The following is a 17,510-nucleotide window of genomic DNA, read 5'->3' on the forward strand; positions in this document are numbered from 1 at the left end:
CTTCATAAGCATTAATCTTATTTTGTCAATTAGGAACATTCAGCACCCACCCGCTATCAAGGCAGCTGCCTATCATGTCATGCCCTACCTGCACAGGTGTGCTGGCTACTCAAATGATCCAATTAAGGAGGCCATTTAGTCAGCAGCAGCAGAAGTCCTGTGCCTGGACGCTCCAACAGCGGCCAGACACAAGCAGAAGCAGCAGAAGCAGCAGCAGCACCACCTTTTGTTTTTTGGCTGCAGCAGCAGCAGCAGCAGCAGCAAGGCCCACAGGGCTGGCTAGCTGGCTAGCCAGCAAGCAGGTAGCAATGAAAGTAGGAATCTTTCTTTTTAACCCTGTAAGGGGGTGGTGCACTGTACCCGAAGATACTGCCATATCGGGTCAATGCATAGGGCGACGGAAGCAAGCTTCGAAATCGGCCCCCGTTCTCAAAAATCCATTTAATATATGGTCCCAGATAGGGGACGTATCAGATATTAAACTGATAAGAACAGATACTACACTTGATCTTAGCCAAAAGGCCGAGAAGCGATAACCGTGAAAGGGGCGGGCCCAACAAGGTCCCCTTCATGGGCACTATCACTGCTTGCTGTCAGGGAGGCTGCCAGACAATTTTCCATGCACACTCTGGGCTGGGGGGCAGTCAACCACCAGTACACACAGCAGAACCTAAACCCATACCATTATTGCTAAGCAGCAAGACAGGGGCCCATTGCACTCCCACGGGGCCTTTTTAAATGCAATCCATAACCCGGATTTGCCAGGAACCCTTCTTACTCCTCCTACTTGCATGTGACACTGGGCTTAGGATCTGCATAGGAAACACACACACAAGCACACACCTACCTTTGTTGCCTGCAGATGCCTCCTTGGCTGTCCCCAAACGGTATCAAACCAACACCCACGGGAAGCTGTAAGCATAGAGGACATGCCTGCACCCCATTGGACTTACCTGTGTGGGTTAAATCCGGGTTATTTGACAACCTATGGCGGTGATGGTTCTGCTCAGGCAGAGCAGTGCTGATGCTCCTCATAAAGCTGTCGCTGCTGTGAAGGTTCTAGGTGACATCACAATCCCTATGGTTACATACACGACAAAGCTGGGTTGTTGTTGTTTACACTCTGCAAGGCCTGTGGAAGTGAGTGACATCATAGCACTGTAGTTCTGAGGGTTCTAGATGGATGCAACAATCTCCTGTTGCTTCTATGAAGGCCATAATAGACGACATCACCAAACAGCTCCATAGTCACATACACAGCAAAGGAGAGATGTTGTTTACACCTAGTGATGTCAGTGGTATTGAGTGACATCACAGCACAGTGCTAAGGCTCCTGGGCCTGGACACAGCAGCGGCTGCAATATCTCAACGGAGAATACGTTTATATATATGTGTGTGTGTGCGCGTATATATATATATATATATATATATATATATATATATATATATATATATTTCTCCGCCGAAATCACTTTTAAACCCATTTCCACCTTTTTTTCCCTTCTCTTCCTCTTACTTTTTTTTCACGTTTTTTTACGTTTTTCTCCTTTTCGCCTCTTTTCTGGGCGTATTATTCTTCTTTTTCTTCTTTTTTTTCGTCTAATGCATACCCCATCAGTGCAGCAATGCTTATTCAATACCGCCAGCAGATGGAGACACTGGGGGATAATTTTCTAAGGATTTATACTGATTTTTCCTGTCTGAATTTGTCGCACAGAAAGTTGCAGGCCAAATATGTGTGACATTTCTGCGACTTTAGCTTCTAGAGCATTTTTACAACATTATACATAGGTGCTGAATACATAAAAAGCGACTGTTCAGCGACAGACAAGTCGCATCGGCTGAAAGTAGGCCAGAATGTCAGTCCATGTTGGAGCAGGTTTAGATACAGTCCTAAAGCATAGATCTCAAAGTCTGTGCACAGAATTTAGCAAGGGCCTCGCACCTTCTGATGCATCAGGTAGGTGCATATAGCATAGGCCTAACCCTCTGTACTTTGGTCTATATTGATGCGGGACATAGACAGCCAGCTGATGACCAATCCATTAGTGCAATGGATGGCTGGAAGCATTTGTCTTTGCCTTTGCAATACCACAGAAGCAATGCATGGTCAATGTACAGCAATGACACACCTGTGTGAACAGCCAGGAGACCCCCCCCATGTTATGTTACATAGTTACATAGTTAGTACGGTCGAAAAAAGACATATGTCCATCAAGTTCAACCAGGGAATTAAGGGGTAGGGGTGTGGCGCGATATTGGGGAAGGGATGAGATTTTATATTTCTTCATAAGCATTAATCTTATTTTGTCAATTAGGAACATTCAGCACCCACCCGCTATCAAGGCAGCTGCCTATCATGTCATGCCCTACCTGCACAGGTGTGCTGGCTACTCAAATGATCCAATTAAGGAGGCCATTTAGTCAGCAGCAGCAGAAGTCCTGTGCCTGGACGCTCCAACAGCGGCCAGACACAAGCAGAAGCAGCAGAAGCAGCAGCAGCACCACCTTTTGTTTTTTGGCTGCAGCAGCAGCAGCAGCAGCAGCAAGGCCCACAGGGCTGGCTAGCTGGCTAGCCAGCAAGCAGGTAGCAATGAAAGTAGGAATCTTTCTTTTTAACCCTGTAAGGGGGTGGTGCACTGTACCCGAAGATACTGCCATATCGGGTCAATGCATAGGGCGACGGAAGCAAGCTTCGAAATCGGCCCCCGTTCTCAAAAATCCATTTAATATATGGTCCCCAGATAGGGGACGTATCAGATATTAAACTGATAAGAACAGATACTACACTTGATCTTAGCCAAAAGGCCGAGAAGCGATAACCGTGAAAGGGGCGGGCCCAACAAGGTCCCCTTCATGGGCACTATCACTGCTTGCTGTCAGGGAGGCTGCCAGACAATTTTCCATGCACACTCTGGGCTGGGGGGCAGTCAACCACCAGTACACACAGCAGAACCTAAACCCATACCATTATTGCTAAGCAGCAAGACAGGGGCCCATTGCACTCCCACGGGGCCTTTTTAAATGCAATCCATAACCCGGATTTGCCAGGAACCCTTCTTACTCCTCCTACTTGCATGTGACACTGGGCTTAGGATCTGCATAGGAAAACACACACACAAGCACACACCTACCTTTGTTGCCTGCAGATGCCTCCTTGGCTGTCCCCAAACGGTATCAAACCAACACCCACGGGAAGCTGTAAGCATAGAGGACATGCCTGCACCCCATTGGACTTACCTGTGTGGGTTAAATCCGGGTTATTTGACAACCTATGGCGGTGATGGTTCTGCTCAGGCAGAGCAGTGCTGATGCTCCTCATAAAGCTGTCGCTGCTGTATGAAATTAGGTTTCTAGGTGACATCACAATCCCTATGGTTACATACACGACAAAGCTGGGTTGTTGTTGTTTACACTCTGCAAGGCCTGTGGAAGTGAGTGACATCATAGCACTGTAGTTCTGAGGGTTCTAGATGGATGCAACAATCTCCTGTTGCTTCTATGAAGGCCATAATAGACGACATCACCAAACAGCTCCATAGTCACATACACAGCAAAGGAGAGATGTTGTTTACACCTAGTGATGTCAGTGGTATTGAGTGACATCACAGCACAGTGCTAAGGCTCCTGGGCCTGGACACAGCAGCGGGCTGCAATATCTCAACGGAGAATACGTTTATATATATGTGTGTGTGTGCGCGTATATATATATATATATATATATATATATATATATATATATATATTTCTCCGCCGAAATCACTTTTAAACCCATTTCCACCTTTTTTCCCTTCTCTTCCTCTTACTTTTTTTTCACGTTTTTTTACGTTTTTCTCCTTTTCGCCTCTTTTCTGGGCGTATTATTCTTCTTTTTCTTCTTTTTTTTCGTCTAATGCATACCCCATCAGTGCAGCAATGCTTATTCAATACCGCCAGCAGATGGAGACACTGGGGGATAATTTTCTAAGGATTTATACTGATTTTTCCTGTCTGAATTTGTCGCACAGAAAGTTGCAGGCCAAATATGTGTGACATTTCTGCGACTTTAGCTTCTAGAGCATTTTTACAACATTATACATAGGTGCTGAATACATAAAAAGCGACTGTTCAGCGACAGACAAGTCGCATCGGCTGAAAGTAGGCCAGAATGTCAGTCCATGTTGGAGCAGGTTTAGATACAGTCTAAAGCATAGATCTCAAAGTCTGTGCACAGAATTTAGCAAGGCCTCGCACCTTCTGATGCATCAGGTAGGTGCACTATAGCATAGCCTAACCCTCTGTACTTTGGTCTATATTGATGCGGGACATAGACAGCCATCTGATGACCAATCCATTAGTGCAATGGATGGCTGGAAGCATTTGTCTTTGCCTTTGCAATACCACAGAAGCAATGCATGGTCAATGTACAGCAATGACACACCTGTGTGAACAGCCAGGAGACCCCCCCATGTTATGTTACATAGTTACATAGTTAGTACGGTCGAAAAAAGACATATGTCCCATCAAGTTCAACCAGGGAATTAAGGGGTAGGGGTGTGGCGCGATATTGGGGAAGGGATGAGATTTTATATTTCTTCATAAGCATTAATCTTATTTTGTCAATTAGGAACATTCAGCACCCACCCGCTATCAAGGCAGCTGCCTATCATGTCATGCCCTACCTGCACAGGTGTGCTGGCTACTCAAATGATCCAATTAAGGAGGCCATTTAGTCAGCAGCAGCAGAAGTCCTGTGCCTGGACGCTCCAACAGCGGCCAGACACAAGCAGAAGCAGCAGAAGCAGCAGCAGCACCACCTTTTGTTTTTTGGCTGCAGCAGCAGCAGCAGCAGCAGCAAGGCCCACAGGGCTGGCTAGCTGGCTAGCCAGCAAGCAGGTAGCAATGAAAGTAGGAATCTTTCTTTTTAACCCTGTAAGGGGGTGGTGCACTGTACCCGAAGATACTGCCATATCGGGTCAATGCATAGGGCGACGGAAGCAAGCTTCGAAATCGGCCCCCGTTCTCAAAAATCCATTTAATATATGGTCCCCAGATAGGGGACGTATCAGATAATTAAACTGATAAGAACAGATACTACACTTGATCTTAGCCAAAAGGCCGAGAAGCGATAACCGTGAAAGGGGCGGGCCCAACAAGGTCCCCTTCATGGGCACTATCACTGCTTGCTGTCAGGGAGGCTGCCAGACAATTTTCCATGCACACTCTGGGCTGGGGGGCAGTCAACCACCAGTACACACAGCAGAACCTAAACCCATACCATTATTGCTAAGCAGCAAGACAGGGGCCCATTGCACTCCCACGGGGCCTTTTTAAATGCAATCCATAACCCGGATTTGCCAGGAACCCTTCTTACTCCTCCTACTTGCATGTGACACTGGGCTTAGGATCTGCATAGGAAACACACACACAAGCACACACCTACCTTTGTTGCCTGCAGATGCCTCCTTGGCTGTCCCCAAACGGTATCAAACCAACACCCACGGGAAGCTGTAAGCATAGAGGACATGCCTGCACCCCATTGGACTTACCTGTGTGGGTTAAATCCGGGTTATTTGACAACCTATGGCGGTGATGGTTCTGCTCAGGCAGAGCAGTGCTGATGCTCCTCATAAAGCTGTCGCTGCTGTGAAGGTTCTAGGTGACATCACAATCCCTATGGTTACATACACGACAAAGCTGGGTTGTTGTTGTTTACACTCTGCAAGGCCTGTGGAAGTGAGTGACATCATAGCACTGTAGTTCTGAGGGTTCTAGATGGATGCAACAATCTCCTGTTGCTTCTATGAAGGCCATAATAGACGACATCACCAAACAGCTCCATAGTCACATACACAGCAAAGGAGAGATTGTTGTTTACACCTAGTGATGTCAGTGGTATTGAGTGACATCACAGCACAGTGCTAAGGCTCCTGGGCCTGGACACAGCAGCGGCTGCAATATCTCAACGGAGAATACGTTTATATATATGTGGTGTGTGTGCGCGTATATATATATATATATATATATAATATATATATATTTCTCCGCCGAAATCACTTTTAAACCCATTTCCACCTTTTTTTCCCTTCTCTTCCTCTTACTTTTTTTTCACGTTTTTTTACGTTTTTCTCCTTTTCGCCTCTTTTCTGGGCGTATTATTCTTCTTTTTCTTCTTTTTTTTCGTCTAATGCATACCCCATCAGTGCAGCAATGCTTATTCAATACCGCCAGCAGATGGAGACACTGGGGGATAATTTTCTAAGGATTTATACTGATTTTTCCTGTCTGAATTTGTCGCACAGAAAGTTGCATGCCAAATATGTGTGACATTTCTGCGACTTTAGCTTCTAGAGCATTTTTACAACATTATACATAGGTGCTGAATACATAAAAAGCGACTGTTCAGCGACAGACAAGTCGCATCGGCTGAAAGTAGGCCAGAATGTCAGTCCATGTTGGAGCAGGTTTAGATACAGTCTAAAGCATAGATCTCAAAGTCTGTGCACAGAATTTAGCAAGGGCCTCGCACCTTCTGATGCATCAGGTAGGTGCACTATAGCATAGCCTAACCCTCTGTACTTTGGTCTATATTGATGCGGGACATAGACAGCCAGCTGATGACCAATCCATTAGTGCAATGGATGGCTGGAAGCATTTGTCTTTGCCTTTGCAATACCACAGAAGCAATGCATGGTCAATGTACAGCAATGACACACCTGTGTGAACAGCCAGGAGACCCCCCCATGTTATGTTACATAGTTACATAGTTAGTACGGTCGAAAAAAGACATATGTCCATCAAGTTCAACCAGGGAATTAAGGGGTAGGGGTGTGGCGCGATATTGGGGAAGGGATGAGATTTTATATTTCTTCATAAGCATTAATCTTATTTTGTCAATTAGGAACATTCAGCACCCACCCGCTATCAAGGCAGCTGCCTATCATGTCATGCCCTACCTGCACAGGTGTGCTGGCTACTCAAATGATCCAATTAAGGAGGCCATTTAGTCAGCAGCAGCAGAAGTCCTGTGCCTGGACGCTCCAACAGCGGCCAGACACAAGCAGAAGCAGCAGAAGCAGCAGCAGCACCACCTTTTGTTTTTTGGCTGCAGCAGCAGCAGCAGCAGCAGCAAGGCCCACAGGGCTGGCTAGCTGGCTAGCCAGCAAGCAGGTAGCAATGAAAGTAGGAATCTTTCTTTTTAACCCTGTAAGGGGGTGGTGCACTGTACCCGAAGATACTGCCATATCGGGTCAATGCATAGGGCGACGGAAGCAAGCTTCGAAATCGGCCCCCGTTCTCAAAAATCCATTTAATATATGGTCCCCAGATAGGGGACGTATCAGATATTAAACTGATAAGAACAGATACTACACTTGATCTTAGCCAAAAGGCCGAGAAGCGATAACCGTGAAAGGGGCGGGCCCAACAAGGTCCCCTTCATGGGCACTATCACTGCTTGCTGTCAGGGAGGCTGCCAGACAATTTTCCATGCACACTCTGGGCTGGGGGGCAGTCAACCACCAGTACACACAGCAGAACCTAAACCCATACCATTATTGCTAAGCAGCAAGACAGGGGCCCATTGCACTCCCACGGGGCCTTTTTAAATGCAATCCATAACCCGGATTTGCCAGGAACCCTTCTTACTCCTCCTACTTGCATGTGACACTGGGCTTAGGATCTGCATAGGAAACACACACACAAGCACACACCTACCTTTGTTGCCTGCAGATGCCTCCTTGGCTGTCCCCAAACGGTATCAAACCAACACCCACGGGAAGCTGTAAGCATAGAGGACATGCCTGCACCCCATTGGACTTACCTGTGTGGGTTAAATCCGGGTTATTTGACAACCTATGGCGGTGATGGTTCTGCTCAGGCAGAGCAGTGCTGATGCTCCTCATAAAGCTGTCGCTGCTGTGAAGGTTCTAGGTGACATCACAATCCCTATGGTTACATACACGACAAAGCTGGGTTGTTGTTGTTTACACTCTGCAAGGCCTGTGGAAGTGAGTGACATCATAGCACTGTAGTTCTGAGGGTTCTAGATGGATGCAACAATCTCCTGTTGCTTCTATGAAGGCCATAATAGACGACATCACCAAACAGCTCCATAGTCACATACACAGCAAAGGAGAGATGTTGTTTACACCTAGTGATGTCAGTGGTATTGAGTGACATCACAGCACAGTGCTAAGGCTCCTGGGCCTGGACACAGCAGCGGCTGCAATATCTCAACGGAGAATACGTTTATATATATGTGTGTGTGTGCGCGTATATATATATATATATATATATATATATATATATATTTCTCCGCCGAAATCACTTTTAAACCCATTTCCACCTTTTTTTCCCTTCTCTTCCTCTTACTTTTTTTTCACGTTTTTTTACGTTTTTCTCCTTTTCGCCTCTTTTCTGGGCGTATTATTCTTCTTTTTCTTCTTTTTTTTCGTCTAATGCATACCCCATCAGTGCAGCAATGCTTATTCAATACCGCCAGCAGATGGAGACACTGGGGGATAATTTTCTAAGGATTTATACTGATTTTTCCTGTCTGAATTTGTCGCACAGAAAGTTGCAGGCCAAATATGTGTGACATTTCTGCGACTTTAGCTTCTAGAGCATTTTTACAACATTATACATAGGTGCTGAATACATAAAAAGCGACTGTTCAGCGACAGACAAGTCGCATCGGCTGAAAGTAGGCCAGAATGTCAGTCCATGTTGGAGCAGGTTTAGATACAGTCTAAAGCATAGATCTCAAAGTCTGTGCACAGAATTTAGCAAGGGCCTCGCACCTTCTGATGCATCAGGTAGGTGCACTATAGCATAGCCTAACCCTCTGTACTTTGGTCTATATTGATGCGGGACATAGACAGCCAGCTGATGACCAATCCATTAGTGCAATGGATGGCTGGAAGCATTTGTCTTTGCCTTTGCAATACCACAGAAGCAATGCATGGTCAATGTACAGCAATGACACACCTGTGTGAACAGCCAGGAGACCCCCCCATGTTATGTTACATAGTTACATAGTTAGTACGGTCGAAAAAAGACATATGTCCATCAAGTTCAACCAGGGAATTAAGGGGTAGGGGTGTGGCGCGATATTGGGGAAGGGATGAGATTTTATATTTCTTCATAAGCATTAATCTTATTTTGTCAATTAGGAACATTCAGCACCCACCCGCTATCAAGGCAGCTGCCTATCATGTCATGCCCTACCTGCACAGGTGTGCTGGCTACTCAAATGATCCAATTAAGGAGGCCATTTAGTCAGCAGCAGCAGAAGTCCTGTGCCTGGACGCTCCAACAGCGGCCAGACACAAGCAGAAGCAGCAGAAGCAGCAGCAGCACCACCTTTTGTTTTTTGGCTGCAGCAGCAGCAGCAGCAGCAGCAAGGCCCACAGGGCTGGCTAGCTGGCTAGCCAGCAAGCAGGTAGCAATGAAAGTAGGAATCTTTCTTTTTAACCCTGTAAGGGGGTGGTGCACTGTACCCGAAGATACTGCCATATCGGGTCAATGCATAGGGCGACGGAAGCAAGCTTCGAAATCGGCCCCCGTTCTCAAAAATCCATTTAATATATGGTCCCCAGATAGGGGACGTATCAGATATTAAACTGATAAGAACAGATACTACACTTGATCTTAGCCAAAAGGCCGAGAAGCGATAACCGTGAAAGGGGCGGGCCCAACAAGGTCCCCTTCATGGGCACTATCACTGCTTGCTGTCAGGGAGGCTGCCAGACAATTTTCCATGCACACTCTGGGCTGGGGGGCAGTCAACCACCAGTACACACAGCAGAACCTAAACCCATACCATTATTGCTAAGCAGCAAGACAGGGGCCCATTGCACTCCCACGGGGCCTTTTTAAATGCAATCCATAACCCGGATTTGCCAGGAACCCTTCTTACTCCTCCTACTTGCATGTGACACTGGGCTTAGGATCTGCATAGGAAACACACACACAAGCACACACCTACCTTTGTTGCCTGCAGATGCCTCCTTGGCTGTCCCCAAACGGTATCAAACCAACACCCACGGGAAGCTGTAAGCATAGAGGACATGCCTGCACCCCATTGGACTTACCTGTGTGGGTTAAATCCGGGTTATTTGACAACCTATGGCGGTGATGGTTCTGCTCAGGCAGAGCAGTGCTGATGCTCCTCATAAAGCTGTCGCTGCTGTGAAGGTTCTAGGTGACATCACAATCCCTATGGTTACATACACGACAAAGCTGGGTTGTTGTTGTTTACACTCTGCAAGGCCTGTGGAAGTGAGTGACATCATAGCACTGTAGTTCTGAGGGTTCTAGATGGATGCAACAATCTCCTGTTGCTTCTATGAAGGCCATAATAGACGACATCACCAAACAGCTCCATAGTCACATACACAGCAAAGGAGAGATGTTGTTTACACCTAGTGATGTCAGTGGTATTGAGTGACATCACAGCACAGTGCTAAGGCTCCTGGGCCTGGACACAGCAGCGGCTGCAATATCTCAACGGAGAATACGTTTATATATATGTGTGTGTGTGCGCGTATATATATATATATATATATATATATATATATATATTTCTCCGCCGAAATCACTTTTAAACCCATTTCCACCTTTTTTTCCCTTCTCTTCCTCTTACTTTTTTTTCACGTTTTTTTACGTTTTTCTCCTTTTCGCCTCTTTTCTGGGCGTATTATTCTTCTTTTTCTTCTTTTTTTTCGTCTAATGCATACCCCATCAGTGCAGCAATGCTTATTCAATACCGCCAGCAGATGGAGACACTGGGGGATAATTTTCTAAGGATTTATACTGATTTTTCCTGTCTGAATTTGTCGCACAGAAAGTTGCAGGCCAAATATGTGTGACATTTCTGCGACTTTAGCTTCTAGAGCATTTTTACAACATTATACATAGGTGCTGAATACATAAAAAGCGACTGTTCAGCGACAGACAAGTCGCATCGGCTGAAAGTAGGCCAGAATGTCAGTCCATGTTGGAGCAGGTTTAGATACAGTCTAAAGCATAGATCTCAAAGTCTGTGCACAGAATTTAGCAAGGGCCTCGCACCTTCTGATGCATCAGGTAGGTGCACTATAGCATAGCCTAACCCTCTGTACTTTGGTCTATATTGATGCGGGACATAGACAGCCAGCTGATGACCAATCCATTAGTGCAATGGATGGCTGGAAGCATTTGTCTTTGCCTTTGCAATACCACAGAAGCAATGCATGGTCAATGTACAGCAATGACACACCTGTGTGAACAGCCAGGAGACCCCCCCATGTTATGTTACATAGTTACATAGTTAGTACGGTCGAAAAAAGACATATGTCCATCAAGTTCAACCAGGGAATTAAGGGGTAGGGGTGTGGCGCGATATTGGGGAAGGGATGAGATTTTATATTTCTTCATAAGCATTAATCTTATTTTGTCAATTAGGAACATTCAGCACCCACCCGCTATCAAGGCAGCTGCCTATCATGTCATGCCCTACCTGCACAGGTGTGCTGGCTACTCAAATGATCCAATTAAGGAGGCCATTTAGTCAGCAGCAGCAGAAGTCCTGTGCCTGGACGCTCCAACAGCGGCCAGACACAAGCAGAAGCAGCAGAAGCAGCAGCAGCACCACCTTTTGTTTTTTGGCTGCAGCAGCAGCAGCAGCAGCAGCAAGGCCCACAGGGCTGGCTAGCTGGCTAGCCAGCAAGCAGGTAGCAATGAAAGTAGGAATCTTTCTTTTTAACCCTGTAAGGGGGTGGTGCACTGTACCCGAAGATACTGCCATATCGGGTCAATGCATAGGGCGACGGAAGCAAGCTTCGAAATCGGCCCCCGTTCTCAAAAATCCATTTAATATATGGTCCCCAGATAGGGGACGTATCAGATATTAAACTGATAAGAACAGATACTACACTTGATCTTAGCCAAAAGGCCGAGAAGCGATAACCGTGAAAGGGGCGGGCCCAACAAGGTCCCCTTCATGGGCACTATCACTGCTTGCTGTCAGGGAGGCTGCCAGACAATTTTCCATGCACACTCTGGGCTGGGGGGCAGTCAACCACCAGTACACACAGCAGAACCTAAACCCATACCATTATTGCTAAGCAGCAAGACAGGGGCCCATTGCACTCCCACGGGGCCTTTTTAAATGCAATCCATAACCCGGATTTGCCAGGAACCCTTCTTACTCCTCCTACTTGCATGTGACACTGGGCTTAGGATCTGCATAGGAAACACACACACAAGCACACACCTACCTTTGTTGCCTGCAGATGCCTCCTTGGCTGTCCCCAAACGGTATCAAACCAACACCCACGGGAAGCTGTAAGCATAGAGGACATGCCTGCACCCCATTGGACTTACCTGTGTGGGTTAAATCCGGGTTATTTGACAACCTATGGCGGTGATGGTTCTGCTCAGGCAGAGCAGTGCTGATGCTCCTCATAAAGCTGTCGCTGCTGTGAAGGTTCTAGGTGACATCACAATCCCTATGGTTACATACACGACAAAGCTGGGTTGTTGTTGTTTACACTCTGCAAGGCCTGTGGAAGTGAGTGACATCATAGCACTGTAGTTCTGAGGGTTCTAGATGGATGCAACAATCTCCTGTTGCTTCTATGAAGGCCATAATAGACGACATCACCAAACAGCTCCATAGTCACATACACAGCAAAGGAGAGATGTTGTTTACACCTAGTGATGTCAGTGGTATTGAGTGACATCACAGCACAGTGCTAAGGCTCCTGGGCCTGGACACAGCAGCGGCTGCAATATCTCAACGGAGAATACGTTTATATATATGTGTGTGTGTGCGCGTATATATATATATATATATATATATATATATTTCTCCGCCGAAATCACTTTTAAACCCATTTCCACCTTTTTTTCCCTTCTCTTCCTCTTACTTTTTTTTCACGTTTTTTTACGTTTTTCTCCTTTTCGCCTCTTTTCTGGGCGTATTATTCTTCTTTTTCTTCTTTTTTTTCGTCTAATGCATACCCCATCAGTGCAGCAATGCTTATTCAATACCGCCAGCAGATGGAAACACTGGGGGATAATTTTCTAAGGATTTATACTGATTTTTCCTGTCTGAATTTGTCGCACAGAAAGTTGCAGGCCAAATATGTGTGACATTTCTGCGACTTTAGCTTCTAGAGCATTTTTACAACATTATACATAGGTGCTGAATACATAAAAAGCGACTGTTCAGCGACAGACAAGTCGCATCGGCTGAAAGTAGGCCAGAATGTCAGTCCATGTTGGAGCAGGTTTAGATACAGTCTAAAGCATAGATCTCAAAGTCTGTGCACAGAATTTAGCAAGGGCCTCGCACCTTCTGATGCATCAGGTAGGTGCACTATAGCATAGCCTAACCCTCTGTACTTTGGTCTATATTGATGCGGGACATAGACAGCCAGCTGATGACCAATCCATTAGTGCAATGGATGGCTGGAAGCATTTGTCTTTGCCTTTGCAATACCACAGAAGCAATGCATGGTCAATGTACAGCAATGACACACCTGTGTGAACAGCCAGGAGACCCCCCCATGTTATGTTACATAGTTACATAGTTAGTACGGTCGAAAAAAGACATATGTCCATCAAGTTCAACCAGGGAATTAAGGGGTAGGGGTGTGGCGCGATATTGGGGAAGGGATGAGATTTTATATTTCTTCATAAGCATTAATCTTATTTTGTCAATTAGGAACATTCAGCACCCACCCGCTATCAAGGCAGCTGCCTATCATGTCATGCCCTACCTGCACAGGTGTGCTGGCTACTCAAATGATCCAATTAAGGAGGCCATTTAGTCAGCAGCAGCAGAAGTCCTGTGCCTGGACGCTCCAACAGCGGCCAGACACAAGCAGAAGCAGCAGAAGCAGCAGCAGCACCACCTTTTGTTTTTTGGCTGCAGCAGCAGCAGCAGCAGCAGCAAGGCCCACAGGGCTGGCTAGCTGGCTAGCCAGCAAGCAGGTAGCAATGAAAGTAGGAATCTTTCTTTTTAACCCTGTAAGGGGGTGGTGCACTGTACCCGAAGATACTGCCATATCGGGTCAATGCATAGGGCGACGGAAGCAAGCTTCGAAATCGGCCCCCGTTCTCAAAAATCCATTTAATATATGGTCCCCAGATAGGGGACGTATCAGATATTAAACTGATAAGAACAGATACTACACTTGATCTTAGCCAAAAGGCCGAGAAGCGATAACCGTGAAAGGGGCGGGCCCAACAAGGTCCCCTTCATGGGCACTATCACTGCTTGCTGTCAGGGAGGCTGCCAGACAATTTTCCATGCACACTCTGGGCTGGGGGGCAGTCAACCACCAGTACACACAGCAGAACCTAAACCCATACCATTATTGCTAAGCAGCAAGACAGGGGCCCATTGCACTCCCACGGGGCCTTTTTAAATGCAATCCATAACCCGGATTTGCCAGGAACCCTTCTTACTCCTCCTACTTGCATGTGACACTGGGCTTAGGATCTGCATAGGAAACACACACACAAGCACACACCTACCTTTGTTGCCTGCAGATGCCTCCTTGGCTGTCCCCAAACGGTATCAAACCAACACCCACGGGAAGCTGTAAGCATAGAGGACATGCCTGCACCCCATTGGACTTACCTGTGTGGGTTAAATCCGGGTTATTTGACAACCTATGGCGGTGATGGTTCTGCTCAGGCAGAGCAGTGCTGATGCTCCTCATAAAGCTGTCGCTGCTGTGAAGGTTCTAGGTGACATCACAATCCCTATGGTTACATACACGACAAAGCTGGGTTGTTGTTGTTTACACTCTGCAAGGCCTGTGGAAGTGAGTGACATCATAGCACTGTAGTTCTGAGGGTTCTAGATGGATGCAACAATCTCCTGTTGCTTCTATGAAGGCCATAATAGACGACATCACCAAACAGCTCCATAGTCACATACACAGCAAAGGAGAGATGTTGTTTACACCTAGTGATGTCAGTGGTATTGAGTGACATCACAGCACAGTGCTAAGGCTCCTGGGCCTGGACACAGCAGCGGCTGCAATATCTCAACGGAGAATACGTTTATATATATGTGTGTGTGTGCGCGTATATATATATATATATATATATATATATATATATATATTTCTCCGCCGAAATCACTTTTAAACCCATTTCCACCTTTTTTTCCCTTCTCTTCCTCTTACTTTTTTTTCACGTTTTTTTACGTTTTTCTCCTTTTCGCCTCTTTTCTGGGCGTATTATTCTTCTTTTTCTTCTTTTTTTTCGTCTAATGCATACCCCATCAGTGCAGCAATGCTTATTCAATACCGCCAGCAGATGGAGACACTGGGGGATAATTTTCTAAGGATTTATACTGATTTTTCCTGTCTGAATTTGTCGCACAGAAAGTTGCAGGCCAAATATGTGTGACATTTCTGCGACTTTAGCTTCTAGAGCATTTTTACAACATTATACATAGGTGCTGAATACATAAAAAGCGACTGTTCAGCGACAGACAAGTCGCATCGGCTGAAAGTAGGCCAGAATGTCAGTCCATGTTGGAGCAGGTTTAGATACAGTCTAAAGCATAGATCTCAAAGTCTGTGCACAGAATTTAGCAAGGGCCTCGCACCTTCTGATGCATCAGGTAGGTGCACTATAGCATAGCCTAACCCTCTGTACTTTGGTCTATATTGATGCGGGACATAGACAGCCAGCTGATGACCAATCCATTAGTGCAATGGATGGCTGGAAGCATTTGTCTTTGCCTTTGCAATACCACAGAAGCAATGCATGGTCAATGTACAGCAATGACACACCTGTGTGAACAGCCAGGAGACCCCCCCATGTTATGTTACATAGTTACATAGTTAGTACGGTCGAAAAAAGACATATGTCCATCAAGTTCAACCAGGGAATTAAGGGGTAGGGGTGTGGCGCGATATTGGGGAAGGGATGAGATTTTATATTTCTTCATAAGCATTAATCTTATTTTGTCAATTAGGAACATTCAGCACCCACCCGCTATCAAGGCAGCTGCCTATCATGTCATGCCCTACCTGCACAGGTGTGCTGGCTACTCAAATGATCCAATTAAGGAGGCCATTTAGTCAGCAGCAGCAGAAGTCCTGTGCCTGGACGCTCCAACAGCGGCCAGACACAAGCAGAAGCAGCAGAAGCAGCAGCAGCACCACCTTTTGTTTTTTGGCTGCAGCAGCAGCAGCAGCAGCAGCAAGGCCCACAGGGCTGGCTAGCTGGCTAGCCAGCAAGCAGGTAGCAATGAAAGTAGGAATCTTTCTTTTTAACCCTGTAAGGGGGTGGTGCACTGTACCCGAAGATACTGCCATATCGGGTCAATGCATAGGGCGACGGAAGCAAGCTTCGAAATCGGCCCCCGTTCTCAAAAATCCATTTAATATATGGTCCCCAGATAGGGGACGTATCAGATATTAAACTGATAAGAACAGATACTACACTTGATCTTAGCCAAAAGGCCGAGAAGCGATAACCGTGAAAGGGGCGGGCCCAACAAGGTCCCCTTCATGGGCACTATCACTGCTTGCTGTCAGGGAGGCTGCCAGACAATTTTCCATGCACACTCTGGGCTGGGGGGCAGTCAACCACCAGTACACACAGCAGAACCTAAACCCATACCATTATTGCTAAGCAGCAAGACAGGGGCCCATTGCACTCCCACGGGGCCTTTTTAAATGCAATCCATAACCCGGATTTGCCAGGAACCCTTCTTACTCCTCCTACTTGCATGTGACACTGGGCTTAGGATCTGCATAGGAAACACACACACAAGCACACACCTACCTTTGTTGCCTGCAGATGCCTCCTTGGCTGTCCCCAAACGGTATCAAACCAACACCCACGGGAAGCTGTAAGCATAGAGGACATGCCTGCACCCCATTGGACTTACCTGTGTGGGTTAAATCCGGGTTATTTGACAACCTATGGCGGTGATGGTTCTGCTCAGGCAGAGCAGTGCTGATGCTCCTCATAAAGCTGTCGCTGCTGTGAAGGTTCTAGGTGACATCACAATCCCTATGGTTACATACACGACAAAGCTGGGTTGTTGTTGTTTACACTCTGCAAGGCCTGTGGAAGTGAGTGACATCATAGCACTGTAGTTCTGAGGGTTCTAGATGGATGCAACAATCTCCTGTTGCTTCTATGAAGGCCATAATAGACGACATCACCAAACAGCTCCATAGTCACATACACAGCAAAGGAGAGATGTTGTTTACACCTAGTGATGTCAGTGGTATTGAGTGACATCACAGCACAGTGCTAAGGCTCCTGGGCCTGGACACAGCAGCGGCTGCAATATCTCAACGGAGAATACGTTTATATATATGTGTGTGTGTGCGCGTATATATATATATATATATATATATATATATATATATATATATATTTCTCCGCCGAAATCACTTTTAAACCCATTTCCACCTTTTTTTCCCTTCTCTTCCTCTTACTTTTTTTTCACGTTTTTTTACGTTTTTCTCCTTTTCGCCTCTTTTCTGGGCGTATTATTCTTCTTT

The 17,510-nt window shown here is 46.2% G+C and overlaps 8 non-coding genes across 8 annotated transcripts; all 8 read right to left on the reverse strand.

The window, feature by feature from the left end:
* Positions 1-344: 344 nt before the first annotated feature.
* LOC130319645 (U2 spliceosomal RNA) lies at positions 345-534 on the reverse strand. Its single transcript, XR_008865792.1, has one exon. It is a non-coding gene; the product is annotated as a U2 spliceosomal RNA (small nuclear RNA).
* Positions 535-2,629: 2,095 nt separating this feature from the next.
* Positions 2,630-2,820, reverse strand: LOC130319626 (U2 spliceosomal RNA). The gene has a single exon (XR_008865773.1). It is a non-coding gene; the product is annotated as a U2 spliceosomal RNA (small nuclear RNA).
* Positions 2,821-4,917: 2,097 nt separating this feature from the next.
* LOC130319647 (U2 spliceosomal RNA) lies at positions 4,918-5,109 on the reverse strand. Its single transcript, XR_008865793.1, has one exon. It is a non-coding gene; the product is annotated as a U2 spliceosomal RNA (small nuclear RNA).
* Positions 5,110-7,191: 2,082 nt separating this feature from the next.
* Positions 7,192-7,382, reverse strand: LOC130319638 (U2 spliceosomal RNA). The gene has a single exon (XR_008865784.1). It is a non-coding gene; the product is annotated as a U2 spliceosomal RNA (small nuclear RNA).
* Positions 7,383-9,463: 2,081 nt separating this feature from the next.
* On the reverse strand, positions 9,464-9,654 carry LOC130319648 (U2 spliceosomal RNA). The gene has a single exon (XR_008865794.1). It is a non-coding gene; the product is annotated as a U2 spliceosomal RNA (small nuclear RNA).
* Positions 9,655-11,735: 2,081 nt separating this feature from the next.
* On the reverse strand, positions 11,736-11,926 carry LOC130319649 (U2 spliceosomal RNA). Its single transcript, XR_008865795.1, has one exon. It is a non-coding gene; the product is annotated as a U2 spliceosomal RNA (small nuclear RNA).
* A 2,075-nt stretch (positions 11,927-14,001) lies between these two features.
* Positions 14,002-14,192, reverse strand: LOC130319650 (U2 spliceosomal RNA). The gene has a single exon (XR_008865796.1). It is a non-coding gene; the product is annotated as a U2 spliceosomal RNA (small nuclear RNA).
* Positions 14,193-16,275: 2,083 nt separating this feature from the next.
* LOC130319627 (U2 spliceosomal RNA) lies at positions 16,276-16,466 on the reverse strand. Its single transcript, XR_008865774.1, has one exon. It is a non-coding gene; the product is annotated as a U2 spliceosomal RNA (small nuclear RNA).
* Between the last annotated feature and the right edge of the window lie 1,044 nt (positions 16,467-17,510).

The sequence above is a fragment of the Hyla sarda genome, unplaced genomic scaffold (assembly GCF_029499605.1).
Source record: "Hyla sarda isolate aHylSar1 unplaced genomic scaffold, aHylSar1.hap1 scaffold_2145, whole genome shotgun sequence".
Classification (NCBI taxonomy): Eukaryota; Metazoa; Chordata; class Amphibia; order Anura; family Hylidae; genus Hyla; species Hyla sarda.